The sequence below is a fragment of the Nannospalax galili genome, unplaced genomic scaffold, assembly GCF_000622305.1.
Source record: "Nannospalax galili isolate Female #2095 unplaced genomic scaffold, S.galili_v1.0 scaffold1118, whole genome shotgun sequence".
In the NCBI taxonomy this organism is placed as follows: Eukaryota; Metazoa; Chordata; class Mammalia; order Rodentia; family Spalacidae; genus Nannospalax; species Nannospalax galili.
Window position 1 is genome coordinate 1,181,965 of NW_008342011.1, and position 13,914 is coordinate 1,195,878.

At 39.3% G+C, this 13,914-nt stretch overlaps 1 protein-coding gene across 1 annotated transcript in view; it reads right to left on the bottom strand.

Moving 5' to 3' along the window:
- Positions 1-13,914, bottom strand: part of Macrod2 (mono-ADP ribosylhydrolase 2) — a 2,130,377-nt gene that overhangs the window by 575,233 nt on the left and 1,541,230 nt on the right. The window contains exon 6 of the mRNA XM_029565754.1: positions 3,581-3,654. The gene's annotated coding sequence lies outside the window, so the exon portion shown is untranslated. The remainder of the gene's footprint in view (positions 1-3,580; positions 3,655-13,914) is intronic.

Genomic DNA, 13,914 nt, shown 5'->3' on the forward strand with positions numbered 1-13,914 from the left:
CAGTCACTTAAGAAATGGCTCTAGGCCTGGCTTTTATTTGTAACACTTCTTTTTTCATATACAATAGTTTAATTGTATGACAACTCTCTCCTGTCTCAGCTGGCTTGAGTGTTTATTACAAGCAGTCTCAAACCAAGTCTGGACTTCAACTTAATGCTATGATGATCTGCTCAATTTTACCACATTTCTCTTACTTTTTTATGGATCTGCAGGCATAAATAACGTACTTTTCTTTTTGAAGAATTGGCTAGATATCTAAAGTCACCTCACGCTTAATTACCCACAACACCACTCTTGCTGTTTTTACATTCTCCTCTAAACATACTTCTGTACCATTTTTCTTTATCTTAATAAATTTACTCATGAAAAATAGGCAAAAATTCACTTCTTATTCTTGACTTTTTAATTTTTGTCCAATTAAACACTGAACCCCACATTAGATTCACCTTTTTAAATAGATTTTACTTTTTTTTTTTTTTTCTGATATGCACTTTTCTCTGGCTCCTTGTTCCCTGGAACTTAGTCCTTGGGTGCCTTTCATTGAGAAATAAAATGTGAGGAAAACATATCTACATACTTCCTTTGTAGAAGTATTACCCATGATGTGATGCTACCTCTTTTACCCTAGGTTCCTGATGAAGTCAGTGCCCTCAGATGACTCCGGGCATGCAAATAATGTGAAAAACCAAAAAGCCTTTGCTGTTTTATAACACTGAGATTGGGGGGGGGGGGAAACTACGCATAAGCTAGTCCATCCTCACTGAAGACCTCCAAATTCTACTGCTTTATTTTAAGGTATGTCTCCAACCGCATCCTTGCTACTTTTTCTTACGCTATCTTCTTCCAAAGCATGCCCATGTTTCACCTGGATTTGCTGTAGGAGTCTTAATTAACTTTCTTATCCTTCTCTGGTATTTATTAAATTTTTTTCAAAAGATCAGCAAAATTCATTGTTTAAAGATGAAATAGATATTGTAACTGTCCTACCCCAAACGCATCAAAAACTGGGAGGTATGACCCAAAGTCTATCAGTCACAGAGCCTATTCAACTTCTGCTGAGGTCTCCAAATTTGTTTCCTATCATCCTTCAGTACCCACCACATGATTCCCTTACCAATGCTTGCAAGCAGTAAACTTATTCTCTCTCAATGTTTTCCTCTTGTTGTTTTATCTACATGGAGCATTCTACTTCAAGATCCATGTGTGGCTAGCTTACTCCCTCTCATTATACAAATCTTCCCTCCAAGGTTATAACCTTAGAACAGCCCCCATAGTTTCTAAAACCACATCTCCTAAAAATTCACTATGTAGTTACCATGCTTGTTTTCGTAAAGAACTCTGGGAATTCTTATTTCTTATTTACTTAATTTTTTTCTCTCTTCATAGACTGTGAATATAAAAAGATGGAGATTGCTTGTTCATTTTTCAGAGCTTTGTCCATGGTATCTAAAATTTCTAGTACTTAGTAAGTTTCAATAAATATTTATCAAATTAATGAATTAATGATTCAATAGCTGAAACCAAAGGTCAAAACAATAACACAAAGACAACTGAGTCAGAGTGATAATCTTTCCTAAGTCTTTAACCTAGTTTGCTTCTTAAAGCAGAGCAAAACCTAAATCAAAATGCTGCCAAATAATCAATTTGCAAAGCTTTTATCTATCTCCACTTACAATTTATGTATTCCATAAAATCTGATGTGTGTAAATTCACTTCTTGAAACTCTTCAGTGCATAATAAAACAAGGAATTTTTAAAGGGAAATTGGCATGGAATATGCTTACACGACTGACTTGTGTTTCCCAATTAATTTTCTACAATGCCCAGGATAAGTACAAGAAAAGGATGTGAACTCAAAAGAAGGGCCCAAAGACAGACGGGACAAGCAGGAGACACTAAGCTAAGACAGTCTAACTGAAAATAATTTTCTGAACAGCTTAACTGGCATTAAGCTGCCACTATAATTTGTCAGTGAGCTGTAAATATGAGCACTGTGTTTTACTCGTCATCATTCCCTCAATGATATGTTTATGCATACTTGTATTACAGGCCAAGATGACATATGTGAATGTCCTTCACTGGGCATATTCTTGGATCGTTAGTCACTAGGAATGAAGGACATTCACAAACATACTTGCCCAGTTATCAGCTTTCAAACATGAGACATGCTATGTTTCTTTCCCAGAAGGTAGTACAGTTGAAGACCATTTTCTATGACAAAGAAGTATGCTGCAGGTAACTGCCTTTCAGACACTGAACCACTTTCCCCTGGCCTCAGTAGCGTTAAAGTAAGGAACGGCTGTGAGAGACATGAGATATGATGGACTCATCCTGTGACTTGAGCATTTTATTCAACATTTTGATGCTAGATGAGGATGGGGTTGTCAGTATTTATCCTAGATGCTTCATAATGTTGCTGTGACAATAAAATTACTCATGTCGATTTAGGACATGTTTATAAGCTGGATATATTAGTTATTTGTTTCATTTTGCCACATAGAGGTAATTTCAGTTAGCCTCTAAACTGAAGTTTTAGTATTTATACATTTCAAAGTCTGGAGAAGGGGAGACACAGCATCAAATGTACATATTTGATCATCTTTCCACTGGAGGTTAACAATATTCATATGTGATTAAGCAATGTTGAAATTGTAGTAATTAGAAAATGGCTGATATTTCTTTAAGCGTGTAAAGGGACAAAGAGCTAGCTCCCAGTAGGAACATTTCACAGCCCATTTCTACACTCAGCCATTTACAAACACTGTCTCTAACCCAAAGAGAAAGCTAATGTCATAATCACGGAACGAAACAAAATTCATTGTAACAATTAAGCTATTATCTAAAGAGGAAAATCAAATCAGAAAGAAACACACAAGATTGTCTGAAATCTCCTTTCTGCTGTGACCAGGTGAACTGACAAACTCTGAGGTCTACAGCTTAATGTTCTCTAGTTGCATTGGTGATTAGTTTACTTGAGCAACTCTCCTGTTCATCGCTGAACATAGTCCAAATATCTTATTAAATATGCAGAATATGAGATGCATACTCTGTTGAAAGCATTCCATGTCATTAAAAAACATCTTCACCGAAACAATTTAGTTAGCAATTATCCATGCCCAATGCAATCCCAAACCCAGAAGTCACTTTAGGAAAGAGTCTAGTTACAAATAAAGATAGTAAGGGATAGCAGACATTACTTTATAGCAGCAATACCCTATCAAGCAAAGGAAGCTTGACTTTTTAAGGAAACAGCTCAGGAAGAACCATCAGCCTTAAGCAAATCCATTCTGTCTGTTCATACAACCTCCACTTCTCTAAACAGGAAAGATGAGAGGATGGGAAAATGAATCTTCTTACTTAGCCAACCACTTTCCATCAAACTGATCATTATGTTTACCTCAGTGAACCGATCACAGGAAAATATTTAATCACCTATGTGACCTCACCCCCCTCCCCCCAAAAAAGTCAGATAAAATTGGCTCAAGACGAGGTCCAGTTGATACTTAAGCAGTTATCTGCTGGTTATTAAATTGAGGATCACATTTCTCAGTCCCGACTGTCCATTGTGTTGGTTCTCTTACCTCCTGGTGGTTCTTGGCCAGCCATTCCTTAATTGTACCGAGGGCAATGATCGCAGCAGGCTCATTTGGGAAGCCTAAGTGAAGAGCAGAATAAAGCAAATGAGCAAAAATAAATAAATAAAAAAGGAAAGGAATGCAGAAGTCAATCATGGTTTAAGAGTGGCACTATCTCATTAAATAGTATTCCATTCAGAAAGGAAGTACGTGGTGGCAGACTGCGGAATTTGATGTGAACAGGAAACCTGTGATCTTTGCATATCGCATTAAGACTAGTTCTATACAAGTTACAAAAACTAAAGGATGTAATAATATCCATTATAAACATTTTTACATAAGCTTAATAGCTTATAATACATGTTCATGTAGTCTCATCGGTACTCAGATGAAAATATATTAGCCTTCTCAGCTTAAAAACCCAGGAAATGTGGCTTGTAGCAAACGTGGTTGGTGTGTGGACACTAGGGCAATAGTCCATCAATGAGCTACCATGAGGCAAGGAGAATCAGATGACAAGTAATTATTCCAAAGAAAACTATTTCAGTATTCAGTGATTCCTTCACTACTTGTAGACACTGGGGATGATATTTGGGATTAAGGGTGCAGGAACTAAACTGATATTCTAGTATGGATTTGATTTCACCATGGCAGCAATTGAAGACTTGTGCTTCATCCTAATATGAACACACGTATTCAGAATTTCTAAATTACATCCATAACGTCATTTTAATTATTTTTTAATGTATATAAGTGTATTGCCTACACACATATAAGTGCACCAGTGCCATACAATGCCCACGGATGTCAGAAGAGGGCATTGGATCTCCTGGAACTGGTGTTGTGAAGTGTTGTTAGCCGCCACGTGGATGCTGGAAATTGAACCCATGTCCTCTGCAAGAGCACCCAGTCCTCTTACCTGCTGAACCATCTCTCCAGCACCTAGAACGTCTTTTTTATCTAATGCAACTTGAACATGTTCCTAGACCAGCAGAATCATTACACAATATGCTAGCAGAAGTAGGTGAAGATAAACCTCAAGGGCTTACATATCTGTGATACCAAAAGAAGAGAAGGAGTGACTCTTGGTGAGGCTCTTTCTAAGCTCAGTACTAGGTTTTTCACAAATGGCATCATAGCTCTGTTTTTGATCTCTCTAGAATTAGACATGCTTTTCTGGATATTCCTCATCAATTTTTCTCTACTTCTTAATTTTAGATTTTAATTACTTTTTAAATATTTTATTTATTATTTTTATTTTATGTGTATGAGTGTATTGTCTGCATAGTGTGTAAGTGCACCCATGTTGTACAATGCCTGTGGAGGTCAGAAGAGAGCATTGGATACCCTGGAACTGGAGTTACAAACGGTTATCACCTGCCATGTGGGTGCTGGGAATTAGACCCGGGTTTTCTGCAAGAGCATCCAGTGCTCTTAAGCTCTGAATAATCTCTCCAGCCCCAGTTATTAATTTTCTTAAAGTATACAATTCAATGACAGCATGTTCGGGAATACACCTGCAGAGTGAGCATTCGAGGAGGTGTTGTCCTCAGAAGGTGAGAGTGGGCCACCAGGAATTGATGGACTAAGTGAGTAAAATGAAGAGGAGAAAAGGGCAGGTGAGTATACTGGACTGCAGAGAGGAAGAAGGTATTTGTGATAGGGAGTTGACCACAGAGGTTTGTTCAGTCCAGCCTTCCCTGAGGTTAGCCCAGACATTTGTAGTACATCCCCTCACTATGCTCCGGCTCCAGAGATATATTCTTCCTCCTCCACACAAAGTTCATTCCCTCACAACTTACTGCCCGTGGCTTCGCCTCTCTCCTAGTAACTGCTATGTGTGACTACTTTGCCTGCTGCCAACTGTGACTGAAGATATTGTCCCTCGGAAATATTTTAGAGCTCCCATTCTTGCCTTCATTTTCCTACTGATCTCATGTGAGGTCTAGTGCACTCTCAAATGGACAACCGTATTCGACTTTTAGCTGTACTGCTTCAGTCTTTTCTGCTTTCTCCAATCTAACCAGCAACACTGTACTAAATCTTTCTCACATGTGCTCTGTGGACAAAGTAAAGCATTCCTTGTTAAACACCCCGGCTCCCACAGAAAAACATCTTACCCATTAAACACCTTACGCATTACCCATCCAGTGGCTACACAAGGCCTTTCCAGGCTTGCTCCAGTTTTCCCTGCTTAATCTCTGTGAAGTTCTTTATGAAATTCGTTACAACTTTAAGGTATGTTCAGTAATCATTCAAAACCATAAAATTACAGGGCTATAGAAATCTTAATAGCTACTGTCATCACATTCAATTGCATTGGCTATCAGCATTAACATTCGCCTTCAGAACACAGAACTCCCCACAGACAAAATTAGACAAGTTCTTAGAGAACCATGGCAACCATGGTCAGTTCTCAATTATCTGTGACCTCCTGGTCACTCTCACATATATCAAAGCCTGGCACTCAGTTATGGTTTCTGTCGTGACTTCAGGGGTCACCTTTTCCCTGGGTGATTTTAACACCCAAGAGTATGACCCACCCAACTCCTGGCTGCCAGCTGCTTCACCTGTTCAACTTCAAAATCAACCTCCCCAACTCTACACTAGGCATCTCCTCCTTAGTTCACACAATGAACTCTATGTAATGTTTCTAATTCAAGCTTACTAAGCAGAACTCTTGAGTCCTGTTTATTTTTTAAGGTTTGCTCAGGGACTTCTCGACCAATTCACTTTTACAAGCACTTGAAATCTACTCTACCCTCAGACCACTCCCCAAATCAATGTCAGCATTTCTCCCCTGAATGTTCTGGCTCTTTCTGGCTATTTTCTGTTTCTCTGGGCTCATCTCTTGTATTTCTGTTTCTTTGTGTTGTTCTACGATGACCTCACTAGGTGCTTTAGTTGTTTTCCCTTCCTGTCAAAACGCTTTGCTCATGTAATTTCTGTTGAGATAGAAAATCAAAATTCCAGCCAGGCATGGTGGCGGACGCCTTTAGTCCCAATACTTGGGAGGCAGAGGCAGGTGGATCTCTGTGAGTTTGAGGCCAGCCTGGTCTACAAAGTGAGTTCCAGACCAGTTTGGGCTACAAGAGGACCTTGTCTCAATAAGACCAAAAAAAAAAAAAAAAACCCAAAAACAAAACCCAAATTCCTGTACATCAACAATTGGCTCTTAGTGTCTGAGGCCCAAACACTAGGACTTAGGATATCTTATGCAGAAGTCTACAGCCTGATTCCTAATGACATGAAACACTTGTACACATGGTTTCTATCAGAAAAAGACAACGTATACTATAAAATTTACTACTCAAGAAGACAGTAAAAAGTCTATCATCTATCTATCCAGATATAAACCCTGCCAAAATGGACCATGAAATAAATAAAACCAAGTAACATCCTCTTCAACTACTATAAAAGACTTCCAACCTCTCTTAGCCATGTCATCCCATTTGGGAGTTTGCCTACTGCCTTCCAGCAGTGTATTTCAATACATGCCCTCTCTATTCTTTTTTTTCCCATTCTTATGTGGATGTACGTGCATGCCACAGTGTGTGTATGGAGGTCAGAGGGCAACTTGCAGGAGCTGGTTCTCTCCACCTCGTGGGTTCAGGAGATTGAATGTTGGTTGTTAGGCTTTACACATTGAGCCATGCTGTTGGCTCAATCATTTTTCTCTTTGTATCTTGTAAAATCATTTTATAGATGGTGCCACTGGCCTTCCCTATGCCACTTCACCTGGCATGTTGGTGGCCTGTCTACGGAAGGTTAAAGCAGTTCCTCTGGAGGACAACTCGGGTTTCAAGATTCTGCAGCTCAATTAGATGTCAGTCTCTTACTCTGGCTTTCCGTCAGCTGCTGTTTCTGGAAATTTTTTTCTGGAGATCTAACTCCAAAATGCCACTGCTCACCAAATTCTGTAAAAGTACTCACTTGCTCAAATTCCAGTGGCTACCCTTTGGGTAATCGCTAAGGAGTGATCGAATCTGTAAGCTTTAATTTTCTGTCTTGTTTTAGTCCTATAATCTCCTTGCTTCACTGCTCTGTCTTTTTGAAGAGGAAAAGGAGCTTCTATCTTTTCCGCCTTTTCCTTCTCTCCTAGGTTTCCTTCCACTGTGGATAAGGTCAGGACATGGTAAACACATGCAAACAATTTCCTTCTTGAGATCTTACTGCAGTTTAATTCTACTCAGTGCCAGGACTCCCTCTCCTTCCTTCCACATCATTCCTAAGGAAGACAGGAAAAAACCCCGGTTACTGAAGATGTGGGAACAGACAACTGTCAAAGTATTGCAGGTCACTGGGCCAATGTGGTTGCTAGGGGCACTGTCTTGACCCAGAAAAGCCAATCTAGGTTGCTGTTCTGCAAGACGGGTAAATAGTTTCAGTGGTTCCAATCTTGCACTTTTATAACTTGAGTGGAAGTAATACAAAAGGCAGTGTGGGAGGGAACAAAGTTCTCATATGTTCCATCCACAGGTCCCATCCATCCCATCTCCATGCTGGATTTCCTGGTCTCTGGATCTCTGATGTATGCATGCACACTACTTGTGGCCACCATTTCCCTCCCTGTCAGACCTTCTGATCTAGGGCATTTACCACTGCAGATCCCAGAGAGGGAAGGAACAGAGCATGTATGACTGTCATGAATCCCACCCACTGTTCTCTTGGATGGATTTTATGATCTAAGAAACTTATGAGTAGCCAGGTGTTTACTCCTCCCGGACAGTAAGTCTCCACATGACAGATCAACGTGCAGCCAGCCAAGTTTCAGTTTGTGAGTCTTCCTTCAAGAGCAAACCAGAATGACTCCTGGATACTCTGGATCCATAACACAAGTGGTGGCTCCAAAGGAGAGACTGGGATTTATATTTATCTATCTATTCATATAATAGAGATCCTCTATTCTTTGGGATGGTCCAGATAGTGTTGCTGGGTCCCTTACAGATAAACAGGAGGTCTGTTGCTGACCAGGGACACTCTTGGGGTGGCTCTTACTGTAGAATTACAAGGGCTCTGGCACCTTCCATCACATCTGTGATATACATTTTATTTTTATTTTATGTGTATGAGTTTGTTGCCTGCGTGTACGTAAGTGCACCCATGTCATGCAATGCCTGAGGGGGTAAGAAGAGAGCATAGGATCCCCTGGAACTGGAGTTAAAAACAGTTGGTAGTAGCCATGTTGGTTCTGGGAATCGAACCCAGGTCCTCTGCAAGAGCAGCCAGTGGTCTTAACGACTGAGCAAACTCCTAGCCTCTATATATTCTTAAAAATTGGTCTACTAATTGCCAATAGATCCTCAGCTAGGGTTGGGACTTCTTGCACACCTCCCCCCATCCATGCTGGGTTTTTGTTTGGCTTGGGCTTGCACAAGTCTTATGTATGCTGTCACAAGCACTGTGGGTTCATATGTGCAACTTCCCTGTTGTGTTCAGACAACATGGTTTCCTTTTACTGACTTAGCACCTCTGGCTCTTACAATCTCTCCGCCCTTCTTCCATAATGATACTTGAGCCTTGGGAGGAGAGGGTGTGACACAGGTGTCCCATCTAGGGATGAGCACTCTACAGTCTCTTGTTCTCTACACATAGACCAATTGTGGGTCTCTGTGTTAATTGCCATCTGCTGCAAGAAGCTTCCCTGGTAAGAACGGAGAGTCAGTTTTCTTTAAGGATGTGTTACCTGGGAGGTTGACAAGACACTAAGAAATGTACCCACACCCAAGAGCACTTGAGGAACACAAATTAGACTTTCTAGGCCTTTAAAAAAAAAGCAAATAATAGAGAAAATGAAGTGGGGGGTAGTAAAATTGGGGTAGAGTTGTGGTCTGAATCTGATTAAATTCATTGTCTGAAATTCTCTAAGAATCAATACAAATTTTTTTTAATTGATCTACATTTAGTCATCAAAATTTCTAAAACAACGCCAATGTTTGAAACAACACCTGACCTTTGTACAACTCCTGAACAAGGACTACTGGCCCGCCGGTGACGGTCTGAGCCAGGACTCCATTCCATAGCCTGACCTGCTCTTCTAGCACAGCCTATGTATGTTCTGGTTCCAGCTCCAGAGATTCTATAGCCAATTTCCTGTCTATAATTCTCCACTGGGATCTGTAGTCTTTCTCTCTGTCTCTCTTTCCCTCCCTCCCTCCCTCCCTCCCTCCCTCCTTCTCTCTCCCTCTCTGAATGTGTGTCTCATTCACCCCCTCTACTCCCTTTCCTCCTATCTCCCTCCCTCTCCCACTTCTCTTTTCCTTTCTCCCTCCTCTTTCTCCCTCCTTCTCTCTCTCCCTGTCCTTCTCTCTTCCTATCAATTATCCTGAAAAAATAGCCATCAGTCCTTCAGGGAAGCAGATGGCTTTTATACCCTAAACTACAATTACAGGGTTAACATACAAAGGTTTTTGGTTCTCTGTATATTTTCTCTCCCTGTTTCTCTATCTAAGATCATTAAAAGCCTTTGTATTTTGGTCAGTTTTTGTTGAAATGTCATATTCTGTAACTCTCAGACTCTTATGAGATCAAAAATATGTAAAGGAGTCTTTAAAAAACCCTAGCAACACTAAAACCTGTTTAAAACCAGTAGGAACAATAGCCGTATAGTTTAACAATGTGTGAACAAGCATCTTGGTTTTCTATACTGTATCATAAATGTAAATTTAGATTTAACTCTTTTAACAGGTTAGCAAATTTGTTTATTGTGTTGCTATGTCTCATTATACTAAAGAAAAAATAAAATGTTTAAAGGTTTTTAAAATTCCTAACATTAAAATTTAGAACATTGATATAAAACTAGAATCTAGTGCTCTGTTTAAAACAATAATGTGCACTTAAGATTTAAATTTTTTTCTTTCTGTGTATGTGGATTTTGCCTGCATATATGCAAGTATACCACATGCATGCAATGCCCATAGAGGCCAGAACTGAAACTGGAGTTACAGGGGTTTGTTAGCTATCACGTGGGTGCTAGGAACCAAAGCCCTGGGTCCTCTACAAGAGTAGCTGATATTCCTAATCACTGAGCAATCTCTCTCCAGTGCAAGTGCTCTTAAGAGCTCCACAGCTCAGGTAAGCCACCTGTCATCTTGATCAGAGACTGTACTCTAACCAGTGGCACTGAGAGGAAAATCACTATAGAAAATGTCCCCTGTGGCAGTCACGCAGTCAGGAAGACCCCTGACTCATCCCAGTACATGGAATAAGTATAGAAGAACAGTTGAAGGAGCCAAAGGGGATCCATCCAAATCCCCCACTCTAACCGCTATGGAGTCTCACTTGAACTTAACAGCAAAAAAGAAAAAAAGATTAGGTTTAGGCCAGCTACATGATCTTAAATACTGAGCATCAAAATACAACAAAAAGTAAAGTAATTAGTAATACTGTAAACAAAATTCTACCCACTCATACCAGGATTATCCTGACCTGCTTCAGCCAGGGGACCTGGTGCTCCTAAATCCCTACAGAGACAGATATTCAGGTGACTACCTCCAGCCCACTTAAAAGGTGCCAACACCATTTTTAGTTATTTCTTAGATAAGCACTCATTTAGGTAAGAAGTTTGTTAGTGAGAGAATCTTGCCTATTGAATGGAGATTTTTTTTAAGTGGTTTGTTGCTAAAACTGCTTCTCTGGGAGAGGTATAAATAACTGTACACTCCCATCCTCCTAAGATCCTAATGACCAACAGGTACCATTTCACCAAAGTTCTCCCTGAGGAACCAATGTGTTTACTGAGCTCACTTAAGGAACAATGGTTAGGATTTACCCACAGGTATGCTCCCACTTAAGACCACACAGGAAAGTCTTCTTCTAGCCTATATACTCTAGCTCTTCCTTGGGCCATGTGCAGTTAGGGCCCAATTGCTAACCACAGGTTGGGAAGAGAGGGTCCTGTGGCTCTCTCCCTACCCCTCCTTCAATGTGGGAATGCCGCCCATCAGTATTTCCAGCTGTGATGATTTTTGGTAAGCAAGCACAGCTGAGCTCAGGAAGATGGTGTCTGACTGACTTGGTGGACAGTCCTGTACAACATGGTTGAAATTATTAGAGGGCTTTATTTCATAGATAGGTTGGTAATGATGTTAAAATATTAGAATTAATATAAAGAGTTAAGAATAGTGATATGGTAGTAAGGTATGAATTAATAGACTAAGTAACAGTGTGGTTGATGGTATGTGATTGTGGTTATTATCCACCCTATGATGAGTGATGAATGGATAAAAAGCTCAGATTTTTTGGACTTGAATGTGTATTGGGTTTACTTAACTTCCAATTAAGATTAGATTAAACAGCAGAGATAAAAAATTAGAGTGCATTCCGTTGACAACAAACTGGAATAAAAATAGAGATAGGTAAAAATTTTTCCATGTTAAAAAATAGTATACTAGCTATTAAGGAAATACTCTGTGTGACTTCAAAGATTCAGAATTGGAAATGGAGAATGGTCTGAATTTTACCAAAAGAGCAATTAACATTATAGTAGCAATTAATGGCGAATATTTTAAATATTCATTGTCCTATATTTGGGAAATTAATCATAATTATAAAGTATAATATTATGGAAATGTTGTAGCTGTTGTTTCAATACCACTTCTGGAGATTGTGGGCTAGCTTTCTGAATGAGAGGTGAAATAACTGACAGTATACTTGTTTCTAAGCTGATTCATATTAGAAGCAAGTGCTAACTAAATATAGTAATCAAGGATACTGAAAAAAGGTGATTATAATGCAGCATATATCAAAGGAGTTATTATAATGAAAGGATTGAAGACAACATTTGGAGATATAGGCCTGATAACATAATTAACTGACTTTATTGTAGGATGTACTATAACAAGTCACATGGAGCTTTTGAATTCTTAAGTCTGGGTACTAGTCTGGGTACAATGCTAGAAAGAAGAGTTTAAACCTCTAATATTTATTCTATCAAAGTAACTCAATTGCCAGGCATGTTTCTTAAAGGGGGAATATTTGATATCATGATAGATGTATCATAAACACAGTGCTAATGGCAAATTTTTCCAATAAGTATAAAAGTTGATTAGATAAAAATTGGGGATATGGTTCTCAGTTTTATAAGAATACAGTAAATGGGCTGGAGAGATGTGTCAGTGGTTAAGAGCACTTGTTGCTCTTCCAGAGGACCTGCATTCAATTCCCAGCAACCATGTGGGGTGGCTTACAACTGCTATAAATTGTAGCCTCTAGCCTCTAGACACCTGCTCTCACATGCACATACCCACACACAAACATATGTATACATGCACAAGTATTTTAAAAAAGAATACAGTGGTAAGAAATACTGCTTTGACTTCAAAATTTACAGTGAAGACTTCTGGTGATGTGGGTTGTGAGATGCTCTAGAACAATGACCATTGTTAGGGGGCTTACTACAATAACAGTGTGTTCTGCTGTGCAAAGCAGTGCAGAAGGGTCTGCATTGTATTCAACATTAAACTCCAATACTTCTGATTCTCTGAGTCAAAGGTTATGTCATTAGTTTCTGCTACTGTGGAGATGAATCCTATTATGATGAAGGGTCAGGTGGGTTAAATAACTCATGCATGCCCTTGTGTGTTAATTAGTGATAGTAAAGTAAAGGACTCATTTGTTATTAGACTAGATAAGAGGCTGGAGAATGTGGTTATGCATGTAATAATTTGAGCTATGACACAAACAGCTCTAGTTAATGTAAATTTGAGCCTGATGATCATCCTGGTCAGAGGACAGAATAAACTGAGAGACTAAAGTAAAAGTCCTAACTTTATATTGATAAGAGTGATATATAAGAAGGGGAATTCACAGGGCAAAAGTCAGAGTGAGAGTGATAGCTGGGGTAATTGTAAACAGATAGTGGCGAGCTTAATAGACACAAGGTTCTTTAAAGTATTAGATCACCAGCATTTGACAGAATGAGGCCATAAGGATCTAGGATGCTCTGTCCTTCCTGGAATTGTACATAACTTATTATTTCCCATTCAGTTAGTATTACAAATGCCATGACTATGAGAATGGGTAAATTAATAGAAGGTATTTAATTAAGTACAAATTGTTCTAGAGATTTGAACTTCTAAGAGTAAGGATTTAAGTATTAAGCATTTACCAAGCTTTGCCTTGATAATAAGACCTATTTGAGGCCGGGGTCGTTGTATAATATTTAGATTTAACTGAAGTTATTTGACTCCTTTAGGGACACCTGAAGCTTGACTCCTAATGACCCGTGGCACCAAACAAAAGGGCCCACTCTCAAGAAAAATAATTCACACTTAAAAATTTCTATTTAGCAAGATATTGCAAGGTACCCCTCCCCATCTATACATTTGAACTCCATGGCT